Here is a 22903-nt window from a genome sequence, read left to right as displayed (position 1 = left end):
GTGGGGTCTCATGCACCACATCTTCTCTGTTTTTAACAAATGGAGAACTAAAGTGTTGTTTTCTTGTTTTATCTTTATTTCTTTGCTTAACTAATGTGATTACATATGTGTTCATGTTTTTTTATGAGACATTTATGTTTCATCTTTCCTGAAATGACATTAGTTTCCTTCATTGTATTGATATCCTTGTGATTGTAAATTTCTTCACATATCTGGTATATCAGTTTGTCATAAACATTATGGATCATTCGTATTTTATCATTTTCCCTTTAATTTCTGTGGTTTTCTGTTGCCATTACGCTTAGGAAAGAAAATTTTCACATTGAAATGCAAAAATTATTTACTATATTTAGTTTACTTCTTTAAAATTTACTTTTATATGTGTATATTTGATCTGGTTGTTATTTCACATCTGTGGCAAAATGTGTCCACAATTCACACATTCTCCAAATTTATTTCAAATATCATTGCACAGAGGACTCTTTTACAGAAATCATTGCCTGTAACTGCATTTATTTCCAAATATTGTTATGGAGTTTTCTTTCTATTTTTCAGTTTCTTTTTATTTTTGGTATGCTTACAAAAAGAAACATTCAGTTTTACTGTATTACATGTTCTAGTTATCTATAAGTCTTTCAATTATAAGTTATGCCTACATAAAATGAAGTTGGAAGAACTTCCTTTTGAATTATACTTTGAAAAGTTTTAGTCTTTGGTTATCTTGTTAGGACAGAAACTTCTATCTTTCTTCTTTCAGACCACATCTCTATATGCAAGGTGCCAAGCTTATATGCAAGGTGACTGAGTGGTAGGACAGAATATTCACCACTCCTGTCATGTTTGATTTATTTTATTTTCTATTGTTATGAAACAAACTACCCTGAAACATTGTAGCTTAACACAATGAGTTATTATTTTCTGAAGTTCTGTGTTCAGCAATCTGGATAGTCTTCTACTAATCTTGCTGGGATCAATTATATGGCTGAATTCCTCTGATAGGACTGGGGGGTTCAATCTGGCCAAATACACGTGGTTGCACAAGCTGTCAGCTGGGCACCTCAATTCTCCATCTAGTGGCTCCTCATAGACTAGACTGGACTTTGACAACATGGTATTCTCAGAGGAAGGTGAGAGTGGAAACTATATGACCTTTTAAGGCTTAGGCTTTAAAATTAGCATGCTATTTCTGTTATGTTCTATTGGTCTAAGTAACTTACACATAAAGTTCAGAGTGAAAGGGGTTGCTGTGGTCTGAATATTTGTGCTCCCCTCCTCCAAATTTGTATGTTGAATCTAACATCTAAGTTAATGATATTACTAGAATGAATGAATCTAACATCTAAGTTAATGGTATTAGTAGATGGGGCCTTCGATGCTTAAGTCATGAGAGTGGAATTCTTATGAATGGTATCAGTGCCTCATAAAGGAGGCTTCAGAGACATCCCTAGCTCTGTTCACCATGTAAGGACATAGGGAGAAACACTGGCTATGTACCAGGAAGAGGTCCTTCATCCAATCATGCTGGGCAAAAAGTGATCTCAGATGTCCATCCTCCAAACCGTGAGAATTAAATTTCATTTGTTTATAGGCTAACAAGTCTATGATAATTTGTTATAGAAGCCTGAATGGACTAGATGGGTTGGATAAACTTCACCTTTTGATGGAAACAATGGCAATGCCACAGTGCAAAGAGACATGACCTAACAAGGCATGATATCGGAGGTCATTAATGTATCATAAGACAAAATTAGAAAATTTTCTACTAAGCTTAGTCATCATAACACAAAATTATGACTTTTATATTATGTCAAATCATTTTTTTCTGGATTTAGTAATCCTCTCACTCTGACAAAAGAGGCTGGGTTTATGATTTTAATTTTCAGAAATACTTCAAAGATGAAATCAGCCCATATTGTCAATGAGAAAGGGGCTAAGGGTGAACAGTAAATCACTCTATGTCATTCCTATTCAGTCCTATGACAAATTAGATTAATATTGTAACCATTTACTAAATGATTATTTAGTGCCGTGTTCTCAGATAAGCACTTAAAATAATTATCTCTTTTAAAATTTGCAGTATCCCTGTGAGATCTGTATTATTTCTCTTCCTTTGCAATTGAGAAATATCAGACCTGGAAATTGATATAGCATCTACTGGTGATGATTTTGTAGTTATTAAATGTAGGACTCTGCTTCAATCTCAGGTGTCTGTGATCACAAAGGCTGTGCTGTTAAAGGGATTGCTTTAGTCACCAAATTATGTTAATATTAAAATTTCAATTTACCAGTAAGATTTTATTCATATATATATATATATATATATATATATATATATATTCATATATATGTGTGTATTTTAATGGTGAGTTAGTCTCTATTTCACCTGAGACAAACCTGTTTAAAAAATCTCAGAAATGTTTTAAATGAAAAATTATTCAGTAAAACTTTGCCTATAAGTAATAAAATGAAATAAAATGCTACACTAATCAAATGAATTTAGTACTCTTATAAGGTTAGACAGATTACTCAGGGGAATAAAAGAATGCTTAGAAGTGGATTCTTCCAAATATAAGAAATCCATGTATAATTAAAGTAGGCTTTGGAAGAGTGGAGAAAGACGTATTTATTTGATAATGTTGATTAGCATTTATGAGCATAATTTTTAAGTGTTTAAAAAATAATTTATTTCACATATGAGATATATAAACACTAATTCTAAATAGATTTACATTTTAAATAAGAAAAAAATACAGGCAATAACCTTTAGGTTTCAGTATGGAGAAAACCCTTTTTAAGAATTAAACCAATTGTAATTGTTTCTACTAAAAATGAAAAATATATTTATTAATAGATTTTACTGAAGTGGTTGTGTTAGGAAATGTGCTAGTTCATTAGCAATCAAAAGAATACAAAATAAAATTAGGTCTAACTTTAGGTGTTAATTTTGGAAAAATGCAGAGGTATTAGAATTTCCAGGACTAGGGAGGGAAGGAGAAACATCGGTATCAGAAAAACTTGGTGAAAGATTAAAATGGTGTACGATTCTTGAACATGATTTGATAATATACACCAATATCCTCAAATGTATTTGTCTTGGAGCAAACCTGAAGAGAGTTTTCCTAAGGAAATTATAGACATTTAAAATTTTATGTACAAGAGTCATCGTGATGTTATGTATAAGACAAAAGAAATACATAACTTAAATGTCTCAAATATTGTTTAAATAATAACTTATTATGCCTCCAGATAAAGTACAACTGTTCATCCGCTAAAATTCACATTGAAGAATATTTATAGACAACTGTTGGTCATAACTTTTACCAACAACAATAACAGCAACAGAATGTAAATAATTTTGTAATTTACTTTGTAAATAATTTTATCTTTACTTTCTAAAAATATAGATATTAATGTTAAAATATGCATGTTATTGAAATCTGTTACTTTATGGGTGATTTTTATTTTCATATTTATTTTTTCTTATTCTGTATTCGTCAAGTATTATACTGTAAGCATACATGGGGAATATTGAAAATATTTAGAAACCAATATGGCATGGGTACAGACTAACCAGATTAATATCACCAGTAAGAGTGGATATTGCTATAAACTAACACCAGCATTGCCATACTATGACTAATGAGCTCTGTGAGCACACTACACGTTCTGAAAACAAAAAAAAAGCAAACAATGTTATCAAGAGAAACAGTGCAAGAGAAGATATATGTGGGATTGGGACTCATGGTCGGGGGGGGGGGTGTTGTTTAATTGGGAAAAAATGACAAAGTGTAAAAGATAGATATAAAAATAGAATATTAAAAAATCAAAGAGGCTATTTTGGAAACTTAGGATCAAAATGTAAAAAAGGTTTTGGAAAGAAAGAGAAAAAGAAACAGAAACAGAAAATAGTGGAAGTGAATTATAAAATAAGTAATAGATGAAAATATTCTGGAAAACCAAGAAAATAAATTCAACATGTATCAGAGAGGAAATAGAATCCAAATAAACAAATAAAGGGAAAGGATCACTCTTTTCATTAATAGTGGCAGTCTTTTCATGAATAACAAAGAGTGGAGAAAAGAGTAGGTTGCCTTTGTATTTTAAGGAAAACTAATTTTGAACAGGAATTCTATACCTGATTAAATTATAAGAAAATAAGAATACTTCACTCTTGCTATAAATGAACATCCCCAGACTCTTAATGAGAAAATCTGAGAATCTATTGCAATAAATAAGCATAAAAAACAATAAAGAAGATGTGGGATAAAGAAAGTGAAAGAGGTAGGCCAGAGATTCAATAAAAAGGAATATCAATGAGGTATCAATTGGTACTAATTTGCACAATCTTTAGCTTAAAAATATACTGTCTTCAAGAAGGATGGATGGATTTCATGTACTATCTTAAAAAAGTTTAAAGATTAGGTTATATTAGAAATATAGTAAAGAAGGTATATATGTATTCTTTCAAAGACTGAAAAATGAAAATGAGAGAAAGGAGGAAGGGAGGGAGAGAACAAGAAAGAGAGGGAGGGAAGAATAATAACTTATCAAAAATTTCAGGAAAAAGCAAACTTGTATAATAAAGCCATGAAGTCAACTAAAATGTGGCATAAATATAATCAGTTTTTGAAATGTAAGGCTAGAGGTTCAAATGAACCCTGAAATGGAATAGAAATCTTAGTATTGCGTCTGTAAAGAAAGAAATATCCTAAGAAACCAAGTGCCTTTGTTCTGAAGAGTAGTTTTCATATTCATAATGATACAGATGATGTTCATCGGTTTTCAACTTTTAGAATCAAAGGACAAGTAAAGCATGGACAATTTAAAATAGCAGAATTCAAATGCAATCAGCCTTGGAAATATACAGGTAAGGATGCAGCTGAAAGAACTGGGAGGTAGAAAGGAGACAATAAAGAAAGGCTTTTGACATTAAAATGCTCACTTTACGTTGTGGGAGTCAAAGCTGATGGAAAATGTTGATCCAAGCATATTATCTGAAGTTACATGTGAAAGTAATGGAAGAGTTAAAATCAGTTATACAAGAAACGATTTCCAGAAGGGATTGAGTAGAAATAGAGGCTGAAGACTGTGAATTAAATCTTTACCTTGCTCAACTGGTCATCAATCTTTGGACTTGAAAAAGTAAGAATATAATAAGCCTTGATTTGCAACTGAAGGTGAAACTTAACAATGAAAATGTGTATCTCTGGAAAGTGTGACTGACAATGACTTTAGGGTGAGAAGTTGTTACTTTTCATTATAAGACTCTTTGTAAACTTTAGGGTTTGTCATGTGTGTGCACTATATTCATAAAGGTTTCAAAATTAAGTTTTGAATGGAAGCATGAAAGCACTTGCTAGCTTGCTTTTGATACTGGATTTGAGGGTTTTAAATACTTGTACAAGTACTAGTTGTTTTTTTCCCCCTTACGTTAAAGCTAATTTTAACTTAAAATTAATACCATTTATCCTTGCCCTCCACTATTGTGTTACTTTTTACTATATAATCAGTCATTTCAAATGCCCTCATTCTGACCTGTTTTAAAATGCGACGAGACAAAACACAAAGGAACTCAAAGGGTAAAACAATATTTAAGATAATATAGTTGTACTATCATGCTTTTGTCTTTCATATGTGTTTCTGTAATATAAAGGCAAAATGAAGTTTACTCAGCTAGTATGGAACAAAATATTCAGTCTTTGTAGGAGCAGTAGAGTTACCAATTAATGTACAACAACATTTATACATTATGTGTGTGTGTGTGTGTGTGTGTGTGTGTATGTGTATATATATATATGTATATATATATATATGTATATATATATATATATACATATATATATGAACATAAAATGCATATTTCGCCCTAAAAGCAAGCACTCATGCAAAATAAAAATAAAGGATAGTCAGACATTTCTCTCTAAAATTTAATTGTGAAATGGTTTGAAAGTACTTGTCAATAATAGTTCTCATTCTGGAAATTTATTTCTAGGTCCAAATGTATCTCTCACTCTTCTCAACAGATTTAATAGACACTTTTTTTTTTAATACACACAGTTTCTGCAATTAAGTTACAACTATGAATTGTCAGTATGAAGCAAAATTTCCTAAGGGCATCAGTAAGTGCACAATTAGATCTCAATATAATGGCAAAACAGTCAAATATAAAAAATAATCAGCCAAATAAAGGGACAATTAAATTCCATGCTGTAAAAATGCAGGTGCAAAATATAATTCCACAGCTCAATCTCATGAAAAATTTGTCTCTTCATATTAAATTAAATTGATAGTTATTGTTTTTGGTATAGAGATGAAGAGCTTTATATTCTAGGAGAGAAACAAATTTGAGTTATAAATTTTTCCCCAGTAGGGGCCACCCTAGAGTCTGTTCACCATAAACACATTTGAAGAATTCTGCACTGTCTCAAAATAATTGTGTCAATTGAAATACCTTCTCATAAAGAAATACTTTGAAAAAATTGCTGGGTAAGGATGAATGGAAGAAGCAATTATATACCTGAAATTGGAAACCTGATACAAATCATTTTTCATTATATTATTATAAAATCTGAAGTCCCTATTATATAAACACAGATTATTATCCCATTAACCAGACCTTTCTTTATTGGTTAACATGATACAGGAAATGTTAATGCTGAAGATAGCAATAACAAAGACTTACGCACATTTTATAGAACTAAATTATTTCTTAAATTCAGTAAAATAGCTGCCTTCCAATATTATTGTTAAAAATAAGTGAAAAAGGACTTATTTACTTTAAGACATTTAAGCAATATTGCCTTAGGTTCTTTGGGCACCATTGAATATATATATACTCTTCTAAATAATTAATGAAACATGAAATACATGTTAATCTTAGATCATGATTTTTATTATCCTAAATAATGCTAGACCTAAATAACACAACCATTTTCTTTCACAACTGAGATATTAAAAATGCAACTTGCCTAGAGAAAGACTTTATAATTTGATTCAGTATTATATAGTTTCCTAATTTATTTTTAGCTATTCACTTACTTTACAATTATTCACCCTATCAAACACACTGAAAACCTTAATACACTATAGATAAATTTACTGTGGATATTTTTCCTGGCCCATACTGTTTTAGATATCAGCAAATAGAATAGAAATGGCTATAAGCTGAGAGTTCCCATTCTCAAAGCAATATAAATTAGTATATATTTATCTGATAAAGGGAGAGCTTTTGACCATGCAAGTTTATGTAGAATAGAGTTTGATCCATGGAGGAGATGAGAATAATGTAAGATACTGGTTAAAAGTTTCTTTATCCAGCAAGTAGCAATGTTGTAAAATAAGAGAATCTTCTACTGCATTCAGTAAATATTACTGATAGATCCTATGCCACAAATCCATAAAAATGCCCATGAAAAATCATCAGTGATACTCTATATGTGGATCTGTTGACAATAAGCATAAAAATTACCTTTTACAAAGGAAGGTAATATTATTTGTCTATATTTTCAAGGGAAGAAACTGAAGCATAGATAGAGAAGTAACTTAAGTTGGCAAAGATACACAGTCAGTAAGTGACAAAAATGGCCAGGAAGACTAGCTTTAGATCCTATGGAACTTTTCTACTAGTTTTTAGGTCCTTTTGTGAATAATATTAGAGGCCATTTAAAACATGTAATTTGCCCACTAGTAATGACACAGACATTCTTAAAATAAGTTTTAATTTGCCTTTCATAGTACTATTTTGACTAAAGACATTATAGTGCATTCTGAAATTTTAATAAAGTTGCAGTTTAACAGTTTAACACAATAGGCAGGCAGCAGGCCCTTTTTCTAAATTATTTTTTCTTTTGAAAGTCAGTTGAAGAGAACTGAATTTAAGAAAAGTATTAAAGATATTAAATTTATAAAGATATAAAGATATTAAGTTAAATGTAAAATTATGGACATATGTTGATAAGACGTCTTTTCTATACTGTTATTCAACTGAACATGTCAAAATTTTTATCTTAAGTTGGATTTATTTTTCTCATTTGTTGCATTATAGTTTGTTGTTGAGTTTCATTCTTGGGAAGTATAGCTCTTAATTATGTCACAATTCACATCTGTGTATTTTTTTAATTTTTTGATTCATATTTTCTAAGCATTCAAATGCAATACATTGTGAGATTCTACCATTTTGATAATTTCAATACTGAGAGTTTCTCGAGCTTAAAGTGTTAAATCCTCACTGGTTCTTAGGAAGTAATCATCAAGCTATCATGTTGTACATAAAGCATCCTTTAAGATTAGGTCAAAGAACACCCCATACCTGTAAGCCTTATGAATTGTTCTTTATGACTAGTCTGAGGAAATAAACAAAAGAAAAAGCTTACACCTAGTTTATGGTTGACTCTTTATGCTATGCTGACATCATCTGGAAGTTGACTGCTGTAGTATCAAAGCCCCATTCAGGAATGTCCCTGAAGACAATAGGAAGAAATTTTTTTCCAGTAGGCAATCTTTCATAGTGTACATTTGTTTTTTTGTCTAACTGGAGGGGATTATAGCTAAAGGTCTTGCACTAAGTTGTAGGGAGTGGCCAACACTTCGGCCAGATAGTCAAGAACTTAAACAAGCTTGGAAGAATTATGATAAGAAGATCTGGACTAGAGTAATGTCATTTGATTTTTTGGAATAGGTACAGAACATGTAGATACTTATGCATAACATGAAGTTTTGCAAGAAGTACTCACTGCAAGAGATGCTAGAAATAATCAGGAGGACACAGTGACCCATTGTTTGGCTGTCATTTAACTTCTTTCCCTAACATTATAGTGCTTGTGCTGTACTTATTGTACAAAAAGGCAATGGTAGCAGGAATGAAGTTTGCAGGTGTATTTAAAAAGTTAGGATCCCCTTTCCTAACACTGATAAAACCAACACCTCAGTGTGTGTCTAATCTGCTAAGAACAGAGACCGATATAAGTTTATGCTATGGCACAGTTTACCAAAGAGACCACCAAGTCACCTAGAGGCAGAGTGCTTGCATTTGACCTCTGAATCATAGTGATTTATCCTTAAATCAAAAACAAAACAAAACAAAAACAAAAACAATATTCATTCTGAATATCTTCCTTTCTCTAATACTATGCCAGACACTATCAGTGCATGTCTAGTATGTATTCATTGTTATGATATCATAAAAGGTCTTGCTTCTATTGAAAAAAATCAGTTTTCATTAAAATAACTGGTTAAGTGGCCTCAAATCCATGAAATTTACTGTTCTTAAGACATACTTCATCATCTAGAAGCAACTGGCTTCATAAAATGTGAGAATTGTCTGTTGAATACTCATTTTAGGTGCCAGCTTGCAGAAAACACTTTAAGATTGGAATACTGTTTCAAAGATGATATATAGACTTTGACACATTGACCATTTCTTGGTTCTGTTTCTTTTGTTGCCAGAATGCATACAGCTAGGAATCAAAACATGGATATTTATGAAAGATACCATTGCTCTTTATCAAATGTGTGCACATGGTCAGATGGATATTCTGCCACATTTGAATGGGTTACTTGCATTAACAATGAGCTAAAGGTGGAATTGATATGTGCTACCTCCAGGGAGAAGTTTTAAAGAGTCAGGTTTTCATAGCACGTTTTCACTTTTGCATTATGATCAGCAGTAATTGAGAAGATGGCTGCTCCCTCAGGCAGGTTCCCAGAGTGAACAGACAGAACAGCTCCAGCCAAGCTGGGATAGATGTGTAGAATGAGAAAAAAATAAAGCATTGTTTTTGTTTTAGGCCATGAGATTTTTGAGTTCATACCTCATTATTACTTGGACCAGCCTGGAGATTAAAGTACACTTTAATAATACACTTTATTAAAGTACACTTTAATAAACACTGATAATAAGTGGGCACTGCAAACTATACATGTACACACATGTACATACATGTACATACATGTACATACATGTACACGTGTTTTTTGGAAAATGTTGCCTGTGATAATTTTGGAATTGAATCATGTACGTAATGAACTTTAACTCTAGAGGCCATAAAACAGGATGTTGGTACTGTGTATTGGTTGTTCTTGGCTAAATTTGACAAGGTAGCTCAAGAAAGAGATAAGCTCAGAAAAGATTAAGTATACAAACTAGAATAAAACGGAGCTCTAAAGTCAGTACCTTGGAATTCTAGAAGAAAAAAATGTGTTGTTGTTGTTGTTTGTTTTCTACTGCAGTTGCTGAAAGGTAAACCTAAGAAGGTCTTGAACAAAAACTGGAAATCAAAACCAAAGGATCAAATCAAGACTATGTTGTACTGTCACTGTTAAAATTTCTGCATGTATTAATGTGTCCTAGAGTAAAGGTCCAACTAGGTACATGTTGCTAATTAAATCCATTGTATTGGATGAAATGATTAGGAAAAGAGGTTAAAGATGTAATTCTCTCACCAGTGCCTCAAAGTATAAATGCATCTGCAATTAAGCCAAGAAAAAGAGAAACAAAAAGTAGAAGGAGGGAAAGGAAGGGAAAGGAAGGGAAGGGAAGGGAAGGGAAGGGAAGGGAAGGGAAGGGAAGGGAAGGGAAGGGAAGGGAAGGGAAGGGAAAGGAGGAGGGAGGGAAAAAGGGAGGGAGGGAAGAAGGGAGGGAGGGAAGGAAGGGAGGAAGGAATGAAGGAAGGAAGGAAGGAGGGAGGGAGGGAAGGAAGGAAGGACAAAACTAAGAAATTTATCTAGAAAAGAACTTGGACATGATCATTGGTACATGGAACTTACTGCAGTAAGATATATGAGGCCAGTTAAATTTTTGAGTTTCTAGTACCAAAAAAATCCATCAACCTGGATTAAAAGAAAGGGCTTTTGAAATGTAACACAACCATTGGCTGGCAAATTTCTTCAAGTAGGAAGCAGAATGAGATGTCAGCTTAGCTCTAAAAAAAGGCATGGAGAAACATGGAAAAAAAAAACCTCTGCAGAGCTTATCACAGCAGCTCATATACCCCGGCTCTTCATGGAGTAGGTATGTGGGAAAGTAAATTGTCTTTTTATTAGTTATCTGAATCCAAAAGGCAATCTACTAGAAATCTGGTGCAGACATTTTTTCTGTATCAGCCTATGATGGAAAGGTACTCCAAATTTCTCTGAAATGCAAGACTTTGGGCAAGAAACCATAAATGGATGAAAATTTTGTTAAATGTGGAAGGGAAAGGGTACCTGTGTGGCTGAGATGGAGCCCTGCATCAGGCCTGCTTGGGATCCTCTCTCTCTCTCTCTCTCTGCCTCTCCCCTTCTCTTTCTCTCTCTCTCCATCTCTCAAAAGAAACTTTAAAAAAAATGTGGAAGGGAAGATGAACCAAACATTTGGTTATCTAGGAGGGCAGGCTGTGGTAGTCCCCAGTTGTGTCTGCCATGTATTTATTATTTATCTTTATTTACATAATGGGATTATACTTCCCTGAACCCTTAGAAAGTATGTGCAGCTATGCGATCTGCTTTGGTCACTTCTGAGCATAATCTTTAAAATCAGACTACCATTTACCATAGCTTTATTTTCTTTCCCTGTGTTGCTGCATATTTTAATATGACAGATTAGGCCCCAGAATGAGATAAGCATGAAATAGACCGCTAAGCCACTCCATACCATAACAGAGATTTAAAATAGAACAATAAGCATGTATTGTTTTAAAACAATGTTATTTGGGGCTCTATTGTTTCCCCAGCCTGTCCCTAACTACCTAACTAAAGTGAATGCCTTATTGTTATACCTCATAAGCCATTCACAAAATATTTGGTGCATAACACTTGAGCTCTGGTCTCTGATGGTTCAGAGGTCTTATACCCCAAAGCTTCTTCCACGGGTACAGCAACAGTTCTTTTGGAATGGAAGATAAAATTGCCAACTGATTATATGAGCTCCAAAGGCTGAATTAACAGACACAGAGAAAGGTTCATTATACTGGCTAAGGAGCTCCATCCTACAACTGTAGTGAAATCGGGTGGTTTCTACAAAGACAGGCCCCTGCATGATTTTCTGGAGATTATTTCACTACTTCCGTGTTCAGTACCCAATTAACGAGAGATGACATCAACCTAATAAAATCAGGATGACCAAAGAGTCAGATCTTTCAGCATGAAGGTTTGGGTCACCTCACCAGGTCAAGAACTATGACCAGTTTGAGATATGTCTGAGGACAAAAAAAGTCATGAAAATAATGGTACTCTTTTGGGATACCTGGGTGGCTCAGTTGGTTGAGCATCTGACTTGATTTGGGCTAAGGCTATGATCCCAGGGTGAAGGGATCGAGCTCAGTGTTGGGCTCTGTGCTGAGTGTGGAGCCTGCTTTAGATATTCTCTCTCTCTCTCTCTCTCTCTCCCTCTCCCTTTGCCCCTCTCCCCCACTCTCTCTCCACTTCTCTCTCTCTAAAATAAAATGGTAGCTTTTTAACTTTAAATATCAATAGTTTAATTGTTTCTAGTAACAGAAATGAAGAGCACGACAGTATTTTGGCTTTCTTGCCATTTTGGTATTCATTTGCAAACACTAATCATTTTCCACTCACCAGTTTTCCTTCTACATATATAAATAATGCTGTTCATGGTTAATTTTACAGTATATTTTTAGGTCACAGGCTATTCAGATATTTGAATAAGGGAGAAATTAATATCCCCCAGATGCAGATACAGTGACTTGTACACCTTTATTTATCCTACCAGGACAGAAGTATTAGCACATCTTCATTTGCATGAAGGAGTGTTGCATCAAGCTAGACAAAGCAAATTATCATTGCTGTCATTTTTTGGAAGTTTAAATGTGGGTAGTAGCAGCAGACATAATATTGCTTAGTAACCAGAAATGCAAAGTTTAGTATTAATTTTCCTCTTGGCTCTCACACCAAAGTTTCCCTTACACTGTCTTCTCTGTACTTTTATTTTTTATTTTTTTATTTTTTTTTTAAACAGTTGACAGGAGCCAACTTTTTTTTTTTTAATGTTTATTTATTTTTGAGACAGAGAGAGACAGAGCATGAACGGGGGAGGGGCAGAGAGAGAGGGAGACACAGAATTGAAAGCAGGCTCTAGGCTCTGAGCCATCAGCCCAGAGCCCGACGCGGGGCTCGAACTCACGGACCGCGAGATCGTGACCTGAGCTGAAGTCGGGCGCTTAACCGACTGAGCCACCCAGGCGCCCCTTCTCTGTACTTTTAGCGACAGTATAATGAGATTATATTAGACATCTAATGAACAGAGTCATCAGTCTATAAATACTGCCCCTTAGATTTCTGCACAGGTGTGAAGTGATAAAAAGCATAAACCACAACAGCCTCAGATGTGAGTGTATTATTCCATTTTATGTGACACAACTTTCTTCCTTCTATTCCTCATACCCTAAGGCTATCACATGTGAGCAATATCACCATTTTCTTTTGGCTCTTCCAACACTTACAGCACTTTTATAACCAGTCCTGTATACCAGGGCCTTTCCATTTAAACTCCTAGTAGCTAAAATAGTACCTGTTTTTATTTTTCTCCTGGGTCATTAAACAATACAAAATATGCAGCACTTTTCCCTTTAAAATCACAAATGAAGCAAGGAGTTTCTAGTATCACTACCTTTTGTCAATGCTAACTAGAAGTTTTTACTAGCATAGTAGGCAACAAAAAGTAAAAAGAATAACTAGAAATAAATCAAGATTTCATTACTCAAAGATAATATGATTGTGTGGAAACTGGACATAATATAGAAAATAGTAACATTAGTAAGAAATGTTAACAAGTTCTGACTATTAGCCAAATAAAATCAATTGCAAGTCTGTAATCAGAAACAAGCTGACTTTTCTAAAATATATTTATGCTAGTAGCTAAGATTATAAATGGCATGAAAAGAAATCTAATAAGATATTTACCCTAACTTTATGGACAAAATCATAAAAAAATTTTTTAGAGAGTCTAAGGATATGTAATTAAATGGTGTGTTAGTATCTTACTGCTTTTGTAACAAATCATCACTAGTTTAGTGGCTTAAAAACAACATAAATTTATTCTCTTACAGTTCTGGAGGTTAGAAATCAGATTTATTAGACTAAAATCAAGGTGTCAGCAGGGTGATGTGCTTTTTGGTGGCTCTGGGGGAGAATCTCTTTCCTGCCTCTCCCAGCTTTTAAAGGCTGCCTGTATTCCTTGGTTCAGGGCCCATAACCGACAATTTTATCACTTTGACCTTTGCTTTAGTTACCATATCATCTTCTCTCATGCTTCCCTCCTTTTTTTCAGTTATCTAGAACCCTGTGATTACTTTAGGATCATCTTTATAATTCAGGATAAGGTCCTCATCTCAAAATCCTTAACTTACATTTGCAAAGTCCTTTTTGACATATGAAATAACATATTCACAGGTTCCAGGCATTAGAGCATAGGCATCTGCCACTCATCATTATTTTGCCTACTGCACATGGAGAAAGAGTCTCTGTTCAAAGATAAGAAAAGTCAAGATAGTAAATATGCAATTACCATGAATTAAGACTTTTTTTTTTTTTTTTTTTGAGAGTAATTGCATTTAAGAGAGTGTCGTATGAGACCTGTGCAAAAAACTACTGGAACAATTGGATTTAAAATATAGGGGAAAAAAAACCCCTGCATCCTATATACTATGTAAAATTTAATTAAAGAAAATTAAAGACCTGACTATAAAGCTTTAAGAAATAAATATATCTTAGCAAGAATTACTTAAGCTAGACATAACACACACACACACACACACACACACACACACACACACACACACACACCCCATTTAGGAAGAGACTGATTCAGCTACATTAACAGTTATAACTTCTGTATATCAGCCATTACCTTAAATGTTTTAAAAAGAAAAAAAAAAACAAGCCAGAGGCTACAAGGAGATATTTGCATATGCATATATGATGAAAACATAGTAACCAGAATACATAGAATCCTCCCTGATTACTAATAAGGACTTTCCAAATATTTTTGAAAATGTAGCCAACAAAATCTTCATACTAGAAATAAAGAATATACTTCTAAATAACAATTGAGACAAAGAGAAAATCAAAACCATTATTACAAGTTACTTTGAAGCAAAATATATTGAAAATGCTATATACATTTTTAAAGTAAGAAAAAATGACACTAAAATAAAGAATAAGACATATGAATAAATCAAACTTCCATTTAAGAATGTGTATGGAAATCACTAAAAGCCTTAGGAAGAGGGAGAATAGAAAACAAAGAATTTAAAAATCAAGAAAAAACAACTATATAGATGTCATTACTACAATCAAAAGTGTTTCTAAGGGGAAAAAATAAAATGCAAAGTTCTGATCTCAGAAAGGAGAAAACAAACATATAACTTTCAATCAGTAAATAAGAAAATGCAAAAAACATTGATGATTACTAGGAAAATATAAATTGCTGAAACTGGCTGTAGAATAGTAACATCTCTATGTATCAGTAAACATAGCACAAATAAATACTAATGATCTGCTTTCAAAAATACCAGCTAAACCTAGATAATATAAGAATTCTACAGAACACCAGTGATCTGAACATAGCTAACTAGAAAATATACACAAGATATTCTAAGAACCTGGCTTATAATATTAAACAAAGAGCAGAAATGCATTACTGAAGAAAAGATACTGATAAATCCAAATTCATTGATGAATAAGCTGGCACACGTTTCCTGTACTTAATCAAGGTATCACACAACAGAGGTCAACACAGAGTCAATGGGACCAGAAGGTTATATGATTTAGGGTGTGGGGGTTGGGGGGGGGGAGAATTTTTTTTAGAAAAAGAAAGAATTACAATACAAAATTAGGATTAAAGCCTTGAAGAGAGTCTGTTCAGTAAAGGTTTCTGAAGCTTAAGCTTCGTTAGCTTCACAGAAAATAACCACTTTTGTGCAAGAAACCTAGAGCAACCATGACCATCACATACAGCATTAGATGTAATCCCATTAAAGTCAGAAACATAAATAAGATGTCCATTAACCACAATCATGTTCAACACACTACTAGCTGGTTTCAGTCAATGAATTAAATTTAGGTGAAATCCGCATAAGCTGAATTAACCATTTAAAGTGAATGATTCATCAGCATTTACTACACTTACAGTGTAGGCAACCACCATCTCTTTCTAGATCCAAACCATATTCTTGCTGTCATTGAACAGTTGATTCCCATTCCTTCCTCCCCGCACCCCCCCCCCCCCCGACGCGCGGTCCCTGTCAACTACCAATCTGTTTTCTATCTCTTAAATTTACCTATTATGAATATGTCAAAAACTGGAATCATGCTACGTATGATCTAGTGTGTCTAGCTTCTTTTACCTAGCATGATTTTGAAATCCATCCACATTGTAGTGTGTATCATTATTTCATTTCTTTTTATGGCTGAATTGTATTTCATTGTATGTATATATCATAATTTATTCATATAATGATGGACATTTTGGTTTTCTCAACTTTTTCGGTATTTTTATTATGAACATGCATATATATGCAATTATTTGTTTGAACTTATTTTGGTTATGGACTTGGCACTAGAAATTTTTAAAAGAAGATGACTTTCTCTATTAGATGGTAAGATATGTTAGAAAACTATGACATGACATGTCATATGAACATGAACATGACATGACAAATGAACAAATTGGTGAAAATAGGGACTACAAGATCAGAAGAAAATTTATTTTTGGTTATATATAATATATGAAAAAAGTGGTATTTTAATTCTGGGGGAAAGTGAAGACATTTTTAATATGATACGAAGGTTGGAAATACCACTGGAAAAAATAAAGATAATTTGTTTCGTCGGATAATTACCAAAAAAAAAAAAAAAAAAAAAACAGAAAACAAAAAACAAAAACCCACAAACATTTCAAACAAATAACAATAAAAGCCAAACGATAAGAATAAGAAAAAAATATAGGACTTTCTTTGAAAAAATTTAGATCAATAATATATTTATAGCATTTAGAAAGTGAAGATATTTTAAAGTAAGAAACAATATACAAAAACACAAGTTAAAACCTTAATAAACTTAACCATATTATTTTTTAAATCACATATATGATGAAATACACCAGACACAGAGTAAAAATATAAAAGATGGTGTGGGAGAAAACATTTGCATCACACCTGGATTAGTAGCCATAAAATATGGAGAGCTTCAATAAATCACCAAAATCAATAACTTAATAGAAAATTGAAAAACCTTAGGTATAGTATCTTTCATATACTTTTGATGACAATATAAGTTGATAAAAAACATTAGAGTTCAGTTGGGCAGTATTTGCTTAATTTTAAACATGTGCTTCCATTCAACAATTAATTTCGAGGCCATTAACCCTAAAGACAACCTCAACCCCCTGTTCACTAAGAAGCAACATTTTTGACAGATAATTTTGCATGTTAAAATGTAAGTCACTTTTTATATGTATTCTTGTCATATTTACATATTATATTATGTAATTACAAACGACAAAATTAGATTGGATATCAGTTTGGCTACATATATGTTATTTAAACACACCCATATAAAATACATCTACGTACATATTTGTGTGACACTAAGGATCTTTTCCAAATAGTCAAATAGTGCCCCCTTTTGGTAAGGAAAATAACTTTGAATGTGATCATCTATGTACAGTAAAACCATGGTTTGCATAATTTATTCCAGAAACAAGTTTGTAATCCAAAGCACTTGTACATCAAAGCGAATTTCAAGAACCCTTGGTGCTCAGTTATGATCATGTGACATTCAGCATCACGTACTACTCGTACTGCAAGACATCTCTCGTTTATCAAGTTACAACTTAGAAATGTTTGCTTGTCTTGTGGAACACTTGCAGAACAAGTTACTTGCAATCCAAGGTTTTACTGTATTTTTTTAAACCTCACTTGTATAATGAGCTTAATTAATTTATTTTTGTCCTTAGTCGTATTTTCAAATTTTACACATTTAACATGTACAGATTTCTTATGTCAGGATTTCTTATTTAAGTATGAAAAATATATTTTTAAATTATGGTAGTTCCAAATTAGTGCTGACTCCAAAATTCTGAAAGGAAAATGAAATATGAAACAAGCATCTTAACTCTTTCCTTTTCCTTATTAAAAATTTTTCCTGTAAGTCTTAAATCAGTGAATTATGCACAGAGATCTCTATCTGTAACCTGAGAGAAGGCGTTTAGAAAAGGGAGAATAAAGGGATTGGCCTTCTGAGTATGTTCTGACCAGCTTAGTTCCATTTTTAAGTGAACCTTTCATTTGAATGAAGGGCCCCAGGATGAAAAGAAAAGGGATAATGTGGAGAGAGGGAGAGAGAGAGAAGTAATTTCTGTTGAATAAATTTATGAATGACTAGATTTACTTCTCATTGTTCAGATAAACTGAAGAGTTAATATCAATGGAATGTGAATCTGTAAGACTAGATTTAATGAATACAACTGGATATGGGAAAGATTTGGACAGTTTCCGATATAAGTGGATTAATCTGTCAGGTCATTGTTGAAATAATTTAGTGGTGGATTTGAGCATTTAAAGAAAGCAAAGTACAAATAAGAACATGAATGCAAGCAAGTAGTTTGTAATTTGTACTGAAGAATACTGAAAAGGAAATGCCTTACAATAATATTCCAAAATAAAATGGTGGTACGATATTATTTAATCTATAGACCTACTGCATGTTGAGCCGATGTCTTTTGTTTTTCATTTAGAACTAAACTAACTATAATTCACCTTATTGTATTAAAAAATTATTATGAATTCAAATACCATTTTGGACGCTAAAGTTGATCCTGGGCATATATGAGTTATAAAATAAGGAGTTTAATTTGCTCCTTTCTACCAAATACCATGCTATATTATATAACACTTGCAGTGTACCCTAAAGTAAAGGAAATGCCATTAGAAGAGGAAGACGATATCACAGGGCTTAGAAGTCTTCTGAGTCTAAATGGTAGGAGACCAGTACTGAAGGTCCATACCTGACAAATGGTAAGATTCTTATGAATACAGATTCGGTGCACAGAATATACTTTGATCAATCCAATCTGATAAACACACAAAAGAGATCTTTGTTTTAGGTATTTAGCCTGGTTGCAGATAAGGTTTACAGAATAGGAGACATTCAGGAAAATTGCAATCACTATTAAAAACTCTTACTTTACACTAGTTTTGGAATTAACTTAAGGGCTTCCTTATGCTTAAAAGCCTAAGAAAACTTTCTCATAAAGGAACTTCAAAATCCAACAATGTTACCTATTTTATTTAAAATCACAGTTATGAACATACAAGGAAATTATGTAATCTATTGATGACTTTTTTTTAACCTAACATACTGAGAAGAATATAAAACTTCCCACACATACATCCTCTTCTATTCACCAATGAAATAACTACCTATTTTTAGGGTAACATCACCCACCAATTACTCTTGACAAATAATTTATACAGAACACCTGAACACCTGTGCTAAAACATTCAGTAACAAATCATCACTCAAAGGTTATGGTTTTTAAAAATCTAAATAAATACACCTTTCTGTAAAAATAGTGCTCTTTAATGGCAGGGCTTTGAGTTGTTTCTGTTTTTTTTTTTGTTTGTTTGTTTGTTTGTTTTTTTGTTTTTTTTTTGTTTTTTTCTTTTCCCTTAGAATACTGAAATACTTTTGTGGCAGACCACACTTGTGCCCCTCTCTCCTCCCCTGAATAATTGCTATGTTCACTGCCAACATTGTAACCATTTTGTGTGGGTAGGGCTAAAGTACCCATATTTAAATGGCACTAACAAACAAATACTGAATCTGGCTAAACTTACTTTTACAATCAAAGCTGATGGAAAAATATTAGGTTTTATGTTCTTCTCCTCTGCAATCTTCCTGGCATAAAACTAATATATGCTTTTCGAAATCTCAAGTTTAAAAAAAATCAACTGTTTATAAATAGATGATTTTAAAGGGGGAAAATGACCATATAAGTGCCAACTTTGACAAACAAATTGGGAGCATAATCAACACTAACTTCACAGAAATCTTGCAAAAAATAACACTTCCTCAATTCAGTTGCTTCTTAGCTGTTGTTTTCCAACTTATTAAAAAAATATATACATATATGGTGGCACCTGGGTGGCTCAGTCGGTAAAGCATCCGACTTTGGCTCAGGTCAAGATCTCACAGTTAATGAGTTCAAGCCCTGTGTCAGGCTCTGTGCTGACAGCTCAGAGCCTGGAGCTTGCTTCAGGTTCTATGTCTCCCTCTCTCTCACTGCCCCTCCCCTGCTCACACACACTCCCTCTGTCTCTCTCTCCCTCCCTCTCTCTCTCTCTCTCTCAAAAATAAAGAAAATATTTTTAAAAATAGCACCAGTTCTATTTTGTAAAACTGCAAACAGAGGAAAGAAATATTGTCTCTAATCAAACATTTAGGGAGCCAGCTCACATCTCCTCATTCTTTAGTTTGCCTGTTATTTGCAAAATAATATTGACACACTATATCATTAATATTATTTTTTTAATGTTTATTTATTTTTGAGAGACAGAGACAGAGTGAGAGTTGGGGAGGGGCGGAGAGAGAGGGAGACAGAATCCAAACCAGGCTCCAAGCTCTGAGCTGTCAGCACAGAGCCTGATGAGGGGCTGGAACTCATGAACAGTGAGATCATGACCTGAGCCAAAGTCGGATGCTTAACCAACTGAGCCACTCAGGTGCCCCAATACTGTTAACCAATAACTCACATGAGTATCCTTTAATTATTGTTAAAAATTCAGATCCTCCAATCCAAGCCCAGAGCTCCATAAACAGAGTCTCTTTTGATTCTTATACATGGTATAACTTAAGAAATTCATTAGTTTAGTGGCTTTCAATGAAATGTACAGCATGTGGAAAATCAGTTTAAAAATTTCCGAAGATTGCAAATTGACAGAGGTGATGACAAATTGAGTTATATATCCCTTTTATATGATTTCTGAAAACTCCTCACACTAACTGCCTCCAGCTCTTTCTCTCAGCCACTGAGTATTTAGGATCTAGTATAATGGAAGCTTTCAGGAGAGATGAATGGAAGGGTTGAGAATTATCAAACTGCCCAAAGTAATAATCACTAACTTCATAAAAAAAATTGAAATCACATAAATAAATTAGTAGGTATAGAGAAATGGGACTCAATAGATGCACCTAAAAAACATCACCAGATGATGCTTACCTTTGGAATGGACTGTTTACTTATGTGTTATTTTCTACAGTATCAGTCCGTTACTTTGGAAAAAAATTTGTTGGAAAAATTTACATGGGCATTTGTGTTTATTATGTTAAAATTGTATAATTATAACTGAACAAAAAGTACCCAATGCAAATATATTATAATAGATTATAATCTGGTTATAATCTGGATATTACTTGTTTTTAGCATACTGACTCATAGATTTAGAGTTTTTTCAATGTGTGACATTGTTTGATGTATACATTAATCATGTGTGTGTGTTTGTGCATGTATATATGTTGTATAGTTAAATCAACAAATATATATTTAAAATCACCCAGTGTATTCTAAACTTTGCTGTTTTACTCTATATATTGTGAATATATTTATATGGAAATATAATTCTAAAATATCTGATCTGTCATTATATCTCCACACAATATTTCAAATGACAGAAAAATATCTCTGTTGTTCTCTTTTGTAGATATTTTATTTTAATTTTGCCTATCACTCAGCACTGGTCACTAAAGTATTTCTTACTTTTGCTTTGCTAAGCAATTCTACATAGACCAACAATGAAGTTAAATGTTCTCATATGATATAGAAAAAATAATATTACTGAATTACATAAATGTTTCTCTTTTTTTAATGTTTATTGATTTATTTTGGGAAAGAGGGAGAAAAAAAAAAGCATGAGTGGGGGAGGGGGAGAGAGAGAGAGGGAGAGAGAGAACCCAAGCATGTTCCAGACTGTCAACATGGAGCCCAACAGAGGGCTTGATCGTGAGATCATGACCTGAGCCGAAATCAAGAGTCAGTGGCTTAACCAACTGAGTCACCCCAAGTGCCCTTATAAATGTTTCTCTTTATAGCTATCATAGGAAATTTGAATTTGCTATTCCCAGCAAATTAAAAAAAAAACAAAAACTAAAAAAAGCAAAACAATGCTGCATGAAAGTAAATATTATACAACAAAAATACTAGATCTGATTAATTGAAATTGTATTTCAATGTATTTAGATTTCTGATGAATAACCAACCACCATTAAAATTCCTCTGCACATGACCACTATTCATGTACTTTATGTATAATTCATGGTTCAGTAAAGTGAATGCTTCATTTTTAACACTTAATAGTAACGAGTAAAGTGGAAACAATTTTGGACCATACCTTTTTGATACTTTTTTTTTTCTCCTTTTTTTTCTTGAAATTTCTGGTTCATTTTTTTCTTCATGATATGTGTGCACCATGTTCTCACGTTCAAAACTGTCAATCACATTTTTTTTTCTTTGCTCAGACTTCTCTTTGGTTTCTCTTTCCAGAAGTCTAGGTTCTTCTGCTGTAATCTGGATTAAATTGCTCTCTATTCTTGCTGGACAACTATGATAATATTTGAACGTCATGCCTGGAAATGATTCAGTCAACATATCAGAAAATGATGTAACATGTGTTTCATAATTACGTTAACTTATAGGCCAAAAAATGTAAAGAAGGAAACAATGAGTATAAATTATGCAGTCCTTTTCCTTTTAGGAAGGAAGTTAAAACATGTACCACATCACAATATTTCAAGTCTTAGTAAAGGGAAAACACATAATTTAAGGGTGATACACAAATCATTCAAACATAGATCAAATAATTAGAAGTAACAGAATTGAGGAAAAAAAACATATCAAGTAGTGAAGTCAAATACT

Source organism: Puma concolor, chromosome D3 (assembly GCF_028749965.1).
Source record: "Puma concolor isolate L17-30 chromosome D3, mPumCon1.1.hap2, whole genome shotgun sequence".
Classification (NCBI taxonomy): domain Eukaryota; kingdom Metazoa; phylum Chordata; class Mammalia; order Carnivora; family Felidae; genus Puma; species Puma concolor.
Note: the sequence above shows the minus strand (reverse complement) of the source record.